This window comes from Schistocerca gregaria, unplaced genomic scaffold (genome assembly GCF_023897955.1).
Source record: "Schistocerca gregaria isolate iqSchGreg1 unplaced genomic scaffold, iqSchGreg1.2 ptg001646l, whole genome shotgun sequence".
NCBI classification, from domain to species: Eukaryota; Metazoa; Arthropoda; class Insecta; order Orthoptera; family Acrididae; genus Schistocerca; species Schistocerca gregaria.
In genome coordinates this window covers 50001-57500 of record NW_026062914.1, presented here as the reverse complement: position 1 = coordinate 57500, position 7500 = coordinate 50001, and the positions used below count along the sequence as shown (strand labels likewise).

The 7500-nt window shown below is 54.8% G+C and overlaps 3 non-coding genes across 3 annotated transcripts in view; all 3 read left to right on the top strand.

Moving 5' to 3' along the window:
- The first annotated feature begins 3746 nt into the window (after positions 1–3746).
- On the top strand, positions 3747–5639 carry LOC126333845 (small subunit ribosomal RNA). The gene has a single exon (XR_007564398.1). It is a non-coding gene; the product is annotated as a small subunit ribosomal RNA (ribosomal RNA).
- Positions 5640–6007: 368 nt separating this feature from the next.
- On the top strand, positions 6008–6162 carry LOC126333866 (5.8S ribosomal RNA). Its single transcript, XR_007564418.1, has one exon. It is a non-coding gene; the product is annotated as a 5.8S ribosomal RNA (ribosomal RNA).
- A 188-nt stretch (positions 6163–6350) lies between these two features.
- LOC126333856 (large subunit ribosomal RNA) overlaps positions 6351–7500 on the top strand; it is a 4222-nt gene continuing 3072 nt past the window's right edge. The window contains exon 1 of the ribosomal RNA XR_007564408.1: positions 6351–7500. This exon is cut by the window's right edge and continues 3072 nt beyond it. This is a non-coding gene — a ribosomal RNA (large subunit ribosomal RNA).

Sequence of the window (7500 nt, the reverse complement as noted above, 5' to 3'; positions counted from 1 at the left end):
ATGGGCGCTGGCCGGCAGGCCGCGAGACCTGACGCCCGGCGGCAAAGAGTGCTCCTCTGAGGATATAGATGTTCCGTTCCGCCGCACAATGGTGACGGTGACCGCTGCCTGCGGTGGCAACGCTGGGCACAGTCGATACTCGCCGTGTGGTGGAAGGTAAACATTATGCGGTACATCAGTACTTTCCTAATAGTTCGGTCGTCTCACGGCACTGCTTAGTAAATGATGCAAGGCCACATATAGATGATTTATGCGAATGTCCCTATACGTGCTGTAAGACTGGGCACACAACGTGAATCGCACGTCAGCCAGACACTCGAACATGCACTACTCTCGGCCTGCAACGGAGACACACAATACGTAAACATCTGGAATGCGACAATGTCGAGTGCACCCTCTCTGCCACATTGCACCGTCGACACTATGATAACCAGACCAGTAGGTCCACCTATAAAAGCACAATACCACACTCCTCCGACAACTACCATTGCTCAGATAAACCAACACCACCAACACACATCCTACACAGAGGGGCACCAAATATCACCACCCGCCCTCGTGTTATACCACATGAAAAATTGCAGAAGTGAGAGACACAGACCCGCCAGCCTCTTGCTACAAGCATCGAACCGACGTGACGTATCTGACGGTGACTCAGGCATCCGCGTACTGCCACCACTATCCACCCCCCCCCCTCTCTGCCCCCTTCCCACACAATACCAAATTTAACCAACTTTATCGCTTAACCTAACTGTGGTTTTACCAGATTATCGCTTAACCTAACTGTGGTTTTACCAGATTATCGCTTAACCTAACTGTGGCTGTACCAGATTATCGCTTAACCTAACTGTGGCTGTACCAGATTATCGCTTAACCTAACTGTGGCTGTACCAGATTATCGCTTAACCTAACTGTGGCTGTACCAGATTATCGCTTAACCTAACTGTGGCTGTACCAGATTATCGCTTAACCTAACTGTGGCTGTACCAGATTATCGCTTAACCTAACTGTGGCTGTACCAGATTATCGCTTAACCTAACTGTGGTTGTACCAGATTATCCCTTAACCTAACTCAATTTGTCCCTTAACCTAACTCAATTTGTCCCTTAACCTAACTCAATTTGTCCCTTAACCTAACTCAATTTGTCCCTTAACCTAACTCAATTTGTCCCTTAACCTAACTCAATTTGTCCCTTAACCTAACTCAATTTGTCCCTTAACCTAACTCAATTTGTCCCTTAACCTAACTCAATTTGTCCCTTAACCTAACTCAATTTGTCCCTTAACCTAACTCAATTTGTCCCTTAACCTAACTCAATTTGTCCCTTAACCTAACCCACGTTGTCCCTTAACCTAACTCAATTTGTCCCTTAACCTAACTCAATTTGTCCCTTAACCTAACTCAATTTGTCCCTTAACCTAACTCAATTTGTCCCTTAACCTAACTCAATTTGTCCCTTAACCTAACTCAATTTGTCCCTTAACCTAACTCAATTTGTCCCTTAACCTAACTCAATTTGTCCCTTAACCTAACCCACGTTGTCCCTTAACCTAACCCACGTTGTCCCTTAACCTAACCCACGTTGTCCCTTAACCTAACCCACGTTGTCCCTTAACCTAACCCACGTTGTCCCTTAACCTAACCCACGTTGTCCCTTAACCTAACCCACGTTGTCCCTTAACCTAACCCACGTTGTCCCTTAACCTAACCCACGTTGTCCCTTAACCTAACCCACGTTGTCCCTTAACCTAACCCACGTTGTCCCTTAACCTAACCCACGTTGTCCCTTAACCTAACCCACGTTGTCCCTTAACCTAACCCACGTTGTCCCTTAACCTAACCCACGTTGTCCCTTAACCTAACCCACGTTGTCCCTTAACCTAACCCACGTTGTCCCTTAACCTAACCCACGTTGTCCCTTAACCTAACCCACGTTGTCCCTTTGCCTAACATAGTTCACTGCTCGGAATCTCTGGTGTCGTTGTTATCCTCATGTAGATGTCTTGCGAGTGTTGCTTACTTTCCACATATTCCCGCTATCCACTGTCAATTGTACTGCAATAGGACTATATCGCCCCCCCCCCCCCTCTGCCCCTCTCTTTGTGTCTCCGTCCTCTCAAGCTGGTCGGTCTGGCGTTTGAGTGTTAAATGAGCCTCGCAGCTGTTCAGTTGCGTTCAGATGTCGACGCCCTCAGTGTACGTCGTGGTATGGTCTGTGTCCATTGTCCGCTGATGTCGTACGCGTAACCCACACGCTGTACCGATCATCGGTAGTTACGTACAGAGTGAAGTAGTGTGATACGTGTGACCGTACGCTGGCTGTGCCCAACGGTGTCGAATCTCAATTTCCATATGTTGTGCTCGATGCTACTTGTCTCGTCTCCCAATAACAGCTAGGTTGCACTGTGGTACGCCGTAGAGGCGTGTGGGAGGAACGTACGAACGCATTGTATGTCACCCTGGGTCGCTGGGGGTGGTGGTGCGGTGAGTCAGGTCAGGTCAGCGTGAGCCGTGTGATGTAGTGACGCGTGTATTCCGACTTTGTCGTATTGCCTCACACAAAGTGCTACCCTGGTGGACCGCGTTCCATATCTGGGACATGCCGCAGATGCCGGTTGACAGTGGATCGCGGAAGGGACATCGCATACGTGCGCGGGCCACCTTCCACGTGTTCTCTTCTGCACATGTCGCAGTGTGTATGTGGTCTGATGTAGCGTGTCGTGACACATGACATCCTGGCATGCAAGAATTGTTGAATTCGCAAATGTAGGTGGACATCTACGTTTACTGCCCAAGATACGCAAATGAACTGGAAATCCGTTGTTGAGCGGTTGTTCACGCTGGAGGTGAATCTGTGATGGCGACGATCGGTACAGCTATTAACCGGTTGTTTCAGCGGTACCCGCCACATCCACACACGTGACTAGGCCCATGTGGGTATGAAGCGATACGCGGCGGTGGCTTGGTGGGACTGTTCCCGGCCGGTGAAGGGGGGCCGCCCGGCGTGTTGGCCGCGCGCTGCGTGGGCGCACGCGCAACAGGCGGCTGGTGGGGGGCGCCGAGTGGCAGGAGCGCCAGCCGACGGGCTCGGCAGGCGGCGCAGCTACGCTGCGGCGCACCCTGCACGCGGCGCCTGGCGGCCAAAGTTGGTTCAGCCGAGCCCGGTGCGAAGCGCGGTGGACATCTGCAGTGTGCTGGTCTGATTGAGGACTGTGTGCGTTGAGGATGCGCCGCCGCCTGGCACTCGGCGCCGCGACGCCGTCTGCTGCTCGGTCGCCCCAGCGGTTCTCGCAGGTGGTTTGTATCGCAGTTGTGCGGACGTGTTGGCGCGTGCGCTGTGCTGGGAGAGTTCGCTTCTGCACCCAAGTGGGGCTTTGCCCTTGTGTGGCGCTGGCGTTGGAGCTGCCGGTCACCATAGGTGGCGCGTGTTGTCTCCCGCCGGCAATGCCACGACAGCACGCTCCCGGGCCTCTGTCGGCAGCGGCAAGCTCAGTTGGGAGCAAGGGTGTTCGCACTAAAACCGTCTACTCGCCTAACTCCGGGCGATTGCGCCTCTCTCGAAACCGACCAAGTACCTAGGACGGCGCTGCGCGCCGCCGGGACCTGAGAGGGTTTCGAGGTGTATCGTGCAGGGGAGCTCGGCCTCCTCCTGTTTGCAGAATAATTGAGCGGACGCTTGCGTGTTCGCGCGGGCCCCCGGGACACACTCCCGGGCGGCCGGCTGCTCAGCTCTAGTTGACGCAGCTCCCTGGTTGATCCTGCCAGTAGTCATATGCTTGTCTCAAAGATTAAGCCATGCATGTCTCAGTACAAGCCGCATTAAGGTGAAACCGCGAATGGCTCATTAAATCAGTTATGGTTCCTTAGATCGTACCCACGTTACTTGGATAACTGTGGTAATTCTAGAGCTAATACATGCAAACAGAGTCCCGACCAGAGATGGAAGGGACGCTTTTATTAGATCAAAACCAATCGGATTGGCTTGTCTGGTCCGTTTGCCTTGGTGACTCTGAATAACTTTGGGCTGATCGCACGGTCCTCGTACCGGCGACGCATCTTTCAAATGTCTGCCTTATCAACTGTCGATGGTAGGTTCTGCGCCTACCATGGTTGTAACGGGTAACGGGGAATCAGGGTTCGATTCCGGAGAGGGAGCCTGAGAAACGGCTACCACATCCAAGGAAGGCAGCAGGCGCGCAAATTACCCACTCCCGGCACGGGGAGGTAGTGACGAAAAATAACGATACGGGACTCATCCGAGGCCCCGTAATCGGAATGAGTACACTTTAAATCCTTTAACGAGTATCTATTGGAGGGCAAGTCTGGTGCCAGCAGCCGCGGTAATTCCAGCTCCAATAGCGTATATTAAAGTTGTTGCGGTTAAAAAGCTCGTAGTTGGATTTGTGTCCCACGCTGTTGGTTCACCGCCCGTCGGTGTTTAACTGGCATGTATCGTGGGACGTCCTGCCGGTGGGGCGAGCCGAAGGGGTGCTTTCGCGTCCCGAGGCGGACCCCGTTTAAATCCTACCAGGGTGCTCTTTGTTGAGTGTCTCGGTGGGCCGGCACGTTTACTTTGAACAAATTAGAGTGCTTAAAGCAGGCAAGCCCGCCTGAATACTGTGTGCATGGAATAATGGAATAGGACCTCGGTTCTATTTTGTTGGTTTTCGGAACCCGAGGTAATGATTAATAGGGACAGGCGGGGGCATTCGTATTGCGACGTTAGAGGTGAAATTCTTGGATCGTCGCAAGACGAACAGAAGCGAAAGCATTTGCCAAGTATGTTTTCATTAATCAAGAACGAAAGTTAGAGGTTCGAAGGCGATCAGATACCGCCCTAGTTCTAACCATAAACGATGCCAGCCAGCGATCCGCCGCAGTTCCTCCGATGACTCGGCGGGCAGCCTCCGGGAAACCAAAGCTTTTGGGTTCCGGGGGAAGTATGGTTGCAAAGCTGAAACTTAAAGGAATTGACGGAAGGGCACCACCAGGAGTGGAGCCTGCGGCTTAATTTGACTCAACACGGGAAACCTCACCAGGCCCGGACACCGGAAGGATTGACAGATTGATAGCTCTTTCTTGATTCGGTGGGTGGTGGTGCATGGCCGTTCTTAGTTGGTGGAGCGATTTGTCTGGTTAATTCCGATAACGAACGAGACTCTAGCCTGCTAACTAGTCGCGTGACATCCTTCGTGCTGTCAGCGATTACTTTTCTTCTTAGAGGGACAGGCGGCTTCTAGCCGCACGAGATTGAGCAATAACAGGTCTGTGATGCCCTTAGATGTTCTGGGCCGCACGCGCGCTACACTGAAGGAATCAGCGTGTCTTCCTAGGCCGAAAGGTCGGGGTAACCCGCTGAACCTCCTTCGTGCTAGGGATTGGGGCTTGCAATTGTTCCCCATGAACGAGGAATTCCCAGTAAGCGCGAGTCATAAGCTCGCGTTGATTACGTCCCTGCCCTTTGTACACACCGCCCGTCGCTACTACCGATTGAATGATTTAGTGAGGTCTTCGGACTGGTACGCGGCATCGACTCTGTCGTTGCCGATGCTACCGGAAAGATGACCAAACTTGATCATTTAGAGGAAGTAAAAGTCGTAACAAGGTTTCTGTAGGTGAACCTGCGGAAGGATCATTACCGACTAGACTGCATGTCTTTCGATGTGCGTGTCGTGTCGTGTCGCGCAACACGCTACCTGTACGGCAGTGGCCGTGCGCCGCGTGCGGAACCACGCGTGCCTCTCAAAACTAGCGGAAGTGTTGTTGTTGTGTGGTACGAGCGCTGAAGCTCTGGAGCGGCTGGCCTGCGGTACCTGGCGCCTGGCGCCGGTTTTGAATGACGTTCGCCCGAGTGCCTGTCCGCTCCGGTGTGGAGCCGTACGACGCCCATCGGCTGTGAGGCCGTTGGACACAAAAAAAAATAGTGGAACAGGGGCCGTCAGACGCCTCAGTCCCGCAAATGCTACTGTCTTGAAAGAGACAGTGGGAGACTGAAAAGGAAAAGATCACCCAGGACGGTGGATCACTCGGCTCGTGGGTCGATGAAGAACGCAGCAAATTGCGCGTCGACATGTGAACTGCAGGACACATGAACATCGACGTTTCGAACGCACATTGCGGTCCATGGATTCCGTTCCCGGGCCACGTCTGGCTGAGGGTCGGCTACGTATACTGAAGCGCGCGGCGTTTGTCCCGCTTCGGAGACGTGGGAGTGTCGTGGTCGCCTGTGTGGCCGGCCGCGTCTCCTTAAACGTGCGATGCGCGCCCGTCGCCTGGCGGTTCGCATACCGGTACTTTCTCGGTAGCGTGCACAGCCGGCTGGCGGTGTGGCGTGCGACACCTCGTACAACGACCTCAGAGCAGGCGAGACTACCCGCTGAATTTAAGCATATTACTAAGCGGAGGAAAAGAAACTAACAAGGATTCCCCCAGTAGCGGCGAGCGAACAGGGAAGAGTCCAGCACCGAACCCCGCAGGCTGCCGCCTGTCGTGGCATGTGGTGTTTGGGAGGGTCCACTACCCCGACGCCTCGCGCCGAGCCCAAGTCCAACTTGAATGAGGCCACGGCCCGTAGAGGGTGCCAGGCCCGTAGCGGCCGGTGCGAGCGTCGGCGGGACCTCTCCTTCGAGTCGGGTTGCTTGAGAGTGCAGCTCCAAGTGGGTGGTAAACTCCATCTGAGACTAAATATGACCACGAGACCGATAGCGAACAAGTACCGTGAGGGAAAGTTGAAAAGAACTTTGAAGAGAGAGTTCAAAAGTACGTGAAACCGTTCTGGGGTAAACGTGAGAAGTCCGAAAGGTCGAACGGGTGAGATTCACGCCCATCCGGCCACTGGCCCCCGCCCTCGGCAGATGGGGCCGGCCGCCCGCGCGGAGCAATCCGCGGCGGGGTCGTGTCCGGTTGCCTTTCCACTCGCCGCGGGGTGGGGCCGTTCCGGTGTGCGGTGGGCCGCACTTCTCCCCTAGTAGGACGTCGCGACCCGCTGGGTGCCGGCCTACGGCCCGGGTGCGCAGCCTGTCCTTCCGCGGGCCTCGGTTCGCGTCTGTTGGGCAGAGCCCCGGTGTCCTGGCTGGCTGCTCGGCGGTATATCTGGAGGAGTCGATTCGCCCCTTTGGGCGCTCGGGCTCCCGGCAAGCGCGCGCGGTTCTTCCCGGATGACGGACCTACCTGGCCCGGCCCCGGACCCGCGCCGCTGTTGGCTCGGGATGCTCTCGGGCGGAATAATCGCTCCCGTCAGCGGCGCTTCAGCTTTGGACAATTTCACGACCCGTCTTGAAACACGGACCAAGGAGTCTAACATGTGCGCGAGTCATTGGGCTGTACGAAACCTAAAGGCGTAATGAAAGTGAAGGTCTCGCCTTGCGCGGGCCGAGGGAGGATGGGGCTTCCCCGCCCTTCACGGGGCGGCGGCCTCCGCACTCCCGGGGCGTCTCGTCCTCATTGCGAGGTGAGGCGCACCTAGAGCGTACACGTTGGGACCCGAAAGATGGTGAACT